Genomic DNA, 8,281 nt, shown 5'->3' on the forward strand with positions numbered 1-8,281 from the left:
CAATTTAAGATTTGATAGAAGTTGGAGAGATTACCCGACGTACCAAAGTAACAAATTTAAGCTTTGGACCAAAAATGTAGAAGTACCAAGGGTAATAGATTGGGAGCCTTTGGAAAGGGTCCACCTAGCTAACCCAGTTAGGCAGCATCTAATCCAAAGATATGGCAGCTCTTCTTTTTCCGATTGGGAACGTTTATTTACCACTCGTAGGCCTGTATATAAAGAGTGGTGTGTTGAGCTAATGAGTACTATAGCTTTTAATAAGGATGTAGATAGGTTAGACGATAAGAGTTTTCTTAGATTTTTACTTAGTCGTAGAATGTACAGGATGTCCATGCTGGACTTAGCCAGGGCTTTACAGATTTACACTCCCGCTGAATTACTATCACCTGATTGTACAAATTTGATTTATCATGGTGAGAGGGTAGATAGAAATTTTGACGCTAATGCCATCTGGAGGCGTATGTCAAATTATAATGTTTTTACGTGGGGAGAAAGACACTCCTATTTAGATATTAATAAAGCCGAGCTTCGTATAATACATAGATTCTTAGCAAACTCGATTACACAAAGAGGTAACAATAAGGAGAAAATGACCTTACACGATTTATTTTACCTTAAGTGCGTTCGAGACACTAGAAGCATTGTTAATATCCCCTACTGTGTTGGTTTTTATCTATCCAAAATGGTGGAAGGTATACAGGAAGGGGGAATAATAGGAGGAGGTATTTTTGTTACTCTCATTGGAGAGTATTTAGGTGTAGATAGGGAACAAGGGGGTCCAATGATGGTGGTTAGGGAACAGGATGAGACTTTAGGTTTGCAAGTATATCAAGGTGCAAAGGTATTGACTAGGAGACGCAATCAGGCAATACCATATCAGGGCCGCCATCCACAGGTAGAGAGGGGTTCGGATGAGGAGATGGAGGAAGTGGATGACATTAGGGATGCCATTAGGGATAGTGCTACTGACATTTTCCAGCATATAGATGAGGTAGAAATGACTAACGAGGCTAGGCATCGTCTGTAACATCCCGCCTTTTTCCGTCTACTTTTCCGTTTAACTATTTTAAACTCCGTTATATGTTTATAACATCTCCCGTTAATACGCGTTTCAAATTATCTCGTTCAGGTAATTTAACGCACCCGACTACAACTTGAGGGACTTGTTTTGCCAAAACCCCAAAATGGTGACTAGCACTTGACTAGTCAACCATCTTCCACCTCCATTTTTCATTTTCTTTTCTCTTTTCATTCTCTACTTTCATATTTTCTTTAAATTCATCAAAAAGCAAATCATCATCCATACTAAATCGATCAAGCTTCGAGCCAAACAAATTACATATTTGAACTCCTCGTGATCTCCTCTTCGATTCCATACCAATCTCATTGCATTTGGGTAACTTTCTAAAATCACTAATTTTTGTGTTCTTGAGATTTTTTTGAGTTACAAGGTTGTTAATTAGTGTCTATGGCTCTAGTCTAACAAGATTATGTGTTTGAATTGCTTGATTTGTTGTTTGGAAGTAACTTGCATGAACTAGCAAAATGGGTGTGTTTAATCTTGAGTTTTAGATGATTAAATGTTGTTAAATGTTATAAATGCATGTATTAAAAGTGTTCCTAGTGTTACTAGCTTCATTTTGATGTATAGGTTGCATGAGAAAACTCTAAGAACTTGTTTAGTGATTTTTGGTGGAATTGAGCTAGGGTTTAATGAACTTGAAATGATTATTTGATGCATTGATTGCCATGATTTGTTGTTAGTAAGTTGTTAGTTGTATTGTATGCTCAATTACCTACAAAATGGCATGTCATATGTATGCATTGAATGCCTAAATCATTAAATGTGCATTGGTGAGTTTGAAGCATTAATGTGTGCATTGAATGATCACTTGGTTTGAAAACTCGGTTGTTACAAATGACGTTTTTGATTGATGAATTGTGTTTAGTTGCATTCTACGTCAAAAGAGCTTTCCAACGATATAAGGTGCGAGTCCTAAGTGTTAGCGGTTTGTGTTTTATGCACAAAAAGGTTTTGGATTGAGACTTGAACATTTGGGACTGGCCAGGCACCAGCACCCGGCCTTTGCCGCGGCGCGGCCGTTTCCTGTCTCGGCGCGACATATAAGGGGGCCAGGTTCTGACCTCCTTGTCCCAAATGTGAAAAATGTTTGGCCCGTTCTAGACCTCCGATTCACATGAGACTTGTTCTAATATGCTTATATATGAATAAAAACCTCAGAAAAATAGTTCGGGACCCGACCCGAACGTGTTGACTTTCGTTGACTTTGACCGACCAAAGTTTGACTTTTTGTCAAACTTAACCAAATGATTATGCAACCTTCCTAACTTGTTTCTGTACTTGTATCTTGCATGAAACTTGACAATTTGATTCACATGCTACATAATCGAGTCGTAACGAGCCATAGGACTAATTAAACATCTTTGACCTATCGTATTTACCGTTATTGATACGACCTATTGGTTTAGGTCAAGACTAGCACTATCCTTCGCACACGTTACTTTGTGAAGTACTTTTCATACGTGCACTCAAGGTGAGATCATAGTCCCATCTTTCAACAACTTTTATGCTTTAAACTATGGGATGAGAAACATATACGTATCATACTTTTACACTTGAACACAAGTACGAAAACGAACATTCCACGTACGGGTTTGAACAAAAAGCCTCAATTCAATTATCATTAGTTACACTTGCAGGGTGTAAACGTGAACTTATATTATGTGATCACATGGGCTTGACGAGCCTCATTCGGACGGTTCGCTACCGTTAGCGGATGAAATATATTTTCGGGTCTAGTGTATGTTCTAACACTACGCGAAGGGTGCAAAACAGTTAAGTTTGATAATTGGGTGCCCGCGAAACAAATAACAACTTTGGAATGCAAATGATTTAGATAATCATATTATATTAAATCTTGTGGTTCAAATGCAACGTTTACTAAAACACCTATGATTTCACCAACATTTTCGTTGACAGTTTTCTATATGTTTTCTCAGGTCCTTGAAAGCTACTTGATACATGCTTCCGCACTCTTTTTGATACTTGCTTGGATGTCGAGTATACATGCATAGATGGAGCGTCTTTTGACTACTTTAAATTGTGTCGCATAGGTTTCATTCGTACGTTAAACATTGTAATGTAACTAGTCTTTCGAACTACATTTGTAAACTTGAAACATCCTTTTTCTTATAAAATAAATGCGACATATTTTGGTCAAAAGTCATAATAAAGACTTATGACCACGCAACGGGACCGAAGTAGTTGGCGCCGTCAAACATGATTTGGTCGGGTCGCTACAGATGGTATCAGAGCGTTGGTTGTAGGGATTTAGAGTTCATTGGTGTCAACCCCGAGTCATAGGGTACATTGGTGAGTCTAGACTACAACCGGCATATAGACTTGAAGTAGGAATTACTTGACTATTTGTGCATTTATACTCGAATGCTTCTACTCATATCTACTCTTATTTCATCTAAATCTCACGTTGTTTAATTTGATTGACACGCCACCTTGACTATATGAAATAATGTCGAATGCACATATGAATCAGGGTAATATAATTTCCGGGATTATATTACGGTGACTCATATGAACGTTCCGACATTATGACATAAAGAATTTAAGGCGAGTCAAGGAAAATTTTCTCTCTATCTTTATTCCATATCACGGTTAGTATTATTTAGAATACTAACCAACGGTATTCTTTTGTTTTGAAGGAACAATGCCTCCCCGCCGTGTACGACGCCGTGAAACACCTGAACAAGCTCTACAACGCATGATAGCCACCGCCGTAGATGCGGCCATGGCCGGTCACTCATCCAACAACAATAATAATAATAATAACAACAACCAAAACAACAACAACAACAACAACAATGGAGCCGGTAACTCAAACGAGGGATGCTCCTATAAAGCCTTCATGGGGTGCAAACCTCACACTTTTGATGGAACCGGGGGACCGGTTGTGCTCACCCGATGGTTTGAGCAAACGGAAGCCGTCTTTAGCATAAGTGGTTGTCGGGACCAAGACAAGGTCAAATACTCCACTCACACTTTCGCCGGTGTCGCTCTTACATGGTGGAATACTTATGTACAATCGGTGGGTACCGATGAAGCTCACGCCCTCTCTTGGGCCGATTTAAGGGAAAAGATGGTCATCGAATATTTCCCTCGCGAAGAAACACGAAAGCTCGAACAAGAGCTAAGAACCTTGGAGGCAGTCGGAAACGATCTCAATGCCTTTAATCAACGATTCGCCGAACTATCCTTGATGTGCCCAAACATCGTGAACCCCGAATCTCAAAGGGTCGAACTTTATATGTATGGTCTTCCAAAGAGCATCAAACAAGGGGTGATGTCATCCAAACCCGCTAACCTACAACAAGCTTTGAACATGGCCCGCCAATTGATCGAAACGGTTGACGAAATCGTAGTACCGGCACCTAAAGCCGAGGACAAGTCGGGTAACAACAAAAGAAAATGGGAAGCCCCTCAATCAAGCAACAACTACAACAACAACTTCACCAAAAAGCCTTTCACCTCCGACGCCAAGAAAAGTTATGGCGGAAATAAACCCTTTTGCAACAAATGCCACAAACACCACTATGGTGAATGTAGCAATCTATTTTGCCACCGGTGCCAAAGGGGTGGTCATGTGGCCAACGATTGTAGAAGTGCCGCCCCCGTCGCTCAAAAGGTGCCCAATGCACCAAAATCGGGTACTTGTTATGAATGTGGCCAAACGGGTCATTTTAGAAATGCCTGTCCGAAGAAGAAAGCCAACCCCAACACACGCGGCCGAGCTTTCAACATCAACACCGAGGAAGCCCGAGATGACAATGAATTAGTCACGGGTACGTTTCTCCTCAACAACACTTATGTTACTTGTTTATTCGATTCGGGTGCCGATAAGAGTTTTGTATCCAAGACTTTGACTCATTCTTTTAGCACTCCACCACTTCCACTAGATACCACTTATACCATTGAAGTGGCTAACGGGAAACTATTAAGTGCCGACACATATTACCGGGGGTGTACGTTAAACATTTTGGGTAAGGAATTTGAAATTGACTTGATACCCATGGAACTAGGAAGCTTTGATGTAATAATCGGTATGAATTGGTTAGTCAAAACGAAATCTCACATCCTTTGTGATCTTAACGCAATCCGAATTCCTATCGAGAATGGTGAACCTTTGATTGTTTATGGCGATAAGAGTTGCACCAGACTCAACCTCGTTTCGTGCCTTAAAGTTAGAAAACTACTCCGTAAGGGTTGTTTTGCGATCCTTGCCCACGTTAAGAAAGTCGAGTCCGATGAGAAGCATATCGATGATGTGCCTATTGTTAGTGACTAAATCGATGTATTTCCCGACGAATTGCCGGGTCTTCCACCCCATCGACCGGTTGAATTCCAAATCGATCTTATTCCGGGAGCCGCACCCATAGCACGTGCACCATATAGACTCGCTCCATCCTAAATGCAAGAATTGCAAAGTCAAATCCAAGAACTACTTGATCGTGGTTTTATCCAACCTAGCCATTCACCTTGGGGCGCTCCGATTTTGTTTGTTAAAAAGAAAGACGGATCCCTACGAATGTGCATTGATTATCGTGAACTAAACAAATTGACGGTTAAGAACCGATATCCTCTTCCTCACATCGATGACCTCTTTGATCAATTACAAGGGTCTTGCGTATATTCAAAAATCGATCTCCGCTCGGGTTATCATCAATTAAGGGTTAAGGAGGAAGATGTCTCCAAAACCGCTTTCCGAACTCGTTATGGTAGTTATGAATTTCTTGTAATGCCATTTGGTCTCACTAACGCACCGGCGGTGTTCATGGATCTTATGAACCGCGTGTGCAAACCGTATCTTGACAAATTCGTTATGGTGTTCATCGATGATATTTTGGTCTATTCAAAAAGCGAAGAAGAACACGAGGAACACCTCCGACTTGTGCTTGAACTTTTAAGACAAGAAAGACTCTATGCCAAATTCTCCAAGTGTGAATTTTGGTTGAAGGAAGTTCAATTTCTTGGTCATGTTGTAAGTGACCAAGGTATTAAAGTCGATCCATCAAAAATCGAAGCCATTAGTAAATGGGAAACTCCTACTACTCCGACTCACATTCGTCAATTCTTGGGTCTCGCCGGGTACTATCGTAGATTCATCGAAAAATTCTCTTTGGTTGCACGTCCTCTAACCGCATTAACTCACAAGGGAAAGAAATTCATTTGGGCGACCGAGCAAGAATCCGCGTTCCAAATCTTGAAGACAAAGCTTACCACCGCTCCTATCTTGTCACTTCTCGAAGGCAACGATGATTTTGTTGTGTATTACGACGCCTCGAAACATGGTTTTGGGTGTGTGTTGATGCAACGAACGAAAGTCATTTCTTATGCTTCTCGACAACTCAAAATTCATGAACGAAACTACACGACACATGATCTCGAACTCGGAGCCGTTGTCTTTGCACTTAAAATGTGGAGACACTATCTTTATGGAACCAAGAGTACTATCTTTACCGATCACAAAAGTCTCCAACACATCTTCGATCAAAAGCAACTAAACATGAGACAACGAAGGTGGATTGAAACCTTAAACGATTACGATTGCGAACTTCGTTACCATCCCGGGAAGGCAAACATAGTAGCCGATGCCTTAAGTCGAAAAGAAAGAGCGGTGCCTCTTCGTGTCCGAGCCTTAAACATCACCATCCACACCAACCTTAATAGCCAAATTCGGGTAGCCCAAGATGAGGCTCTCAAGGATGAAAATGTTTCACACGAGCTCTTGAACATTCTCGTCTCTCGATTCGAAACTAAGGAAACCGGACTCCGATATTTCGCCGGAAGGATTTGGGTGCCTAGTTATGGGAACCTACGAAGTCTCATTTTAGATGAAGCCCATAAGTCACGATACTCGATCCACCCCGGTGCCAATAAGATGTACCACGACCTTAAACAACAATATTGGTGGCCGAACATCAAAAGGGACGTAGCTACTTATGTTTCCAAGTGTTTGACATGTTCCAAAGTCAAAGCCGAACACCAAAGACCGTCCGGACTACTTCAACAACCCGAGATCCCGCAATGGAAGTGGGAAACGATAACGATGGATTTTATCACCAAACTACCAAAAACGACGGGCGGTTATGATACCATTTGGGTTATTGTTGACCGTCTCACCAAATCCGCACACTTTCTTGCCATGAAGGAGACCGACAAAATGGAGAAACTTGCGCAACATTACATTAAAGAAATCGTAGCCCGACACGGTGTACCTTTATCGATTATCTCCGACATAGATGGCCGTTTTGTTTCTATATTTTGGCGTACCTTGCAAGAAGCGTTGGGAACGAGTTTAGACATGAGCACCGCATATCATCCTCAAACCGATGGACAAAGCGAACGTACAATTCAAACCTTGGAGGACATGTTACGAGCTTGCGTGGTTGATTTTGGAAAAGCTTGGGACAAGCACTTACCTCTCGCCGAGTTCTCTTACAACAATAGTTATCACGCGAGTATTAAAGCCGCACCTTTTGAAGCGCTATACGGCCGAAAATGTCGTTCACCTCTTTGTTGGGCCGAGGTAGGCGACGTGCAAATCACCGGACCCGAACTCATTCACGAAACCACCGAGAAGATCGTACAAATCCGAGATAGGCTCCGGACGGCCCGGAGTCGTCAAAAGTGCTACACCGACAAAAGACGCAACGACCTCGAATTTCAAGTCGGTGACCGAGTAATGTTAAAAGTTGCACCTTGGAAAGGTGTAATCCGTTTTGGGAAACGCGGGAAGCTAAATCCGCGGTATATTGGTCCTTTCGAAATCTTGGAGCGTATTGGAAACGTTGCTTATCGTTTAGATCTTCCGCCTCAATTGAACTCCGTTCATCCTACCTTCCATGTATCTAACTTGAAAAAGTGTCTTGCCGAACCCGATATCGTCATCCCTCTCGAGGAACTTACTATTGATGACAAGCTTCATTTTGTGGAGGAACCGGTTGAAATTGTGGACACCTCAGTCAAGACATTGAAACAAAGCCGAATCCCGATTGTTAAAGTCCGTTGGAACGCCAAAAGAGGACCCGAGTTTACTTGGGAAAGGCAAGATCAAATGCAAAAGAAATACCCTCATTTATTCCCAATTCCGGAAACGCAGGATTCCGAGGAAGAGACAACGATTACTACGCATGCTTAATTTCGGGATGAAATTTCTTTTAAGGAGTAGGTAATGTAACATCC

This window comes from Rutidosis leptorrhynchoides, chromosome 2 (genome assembly GCF_046630445.1).
Source record: "Rutidosis leptorrhynchoides isolate AG116_Rl617_1_P2 chromosome 2, CSIRO_AGI_Rlap_v1, whole genome shotgun sequence".
In the NCBI taxonomy this organism is placed as follows: domain Eukaryota; kingdom Viridiplantae; phylum Streptophyta; class Magnoliopsida; order Asterales; family Asteraceae; genus Rutidosis; species Rutidosis leptorrhynchoides.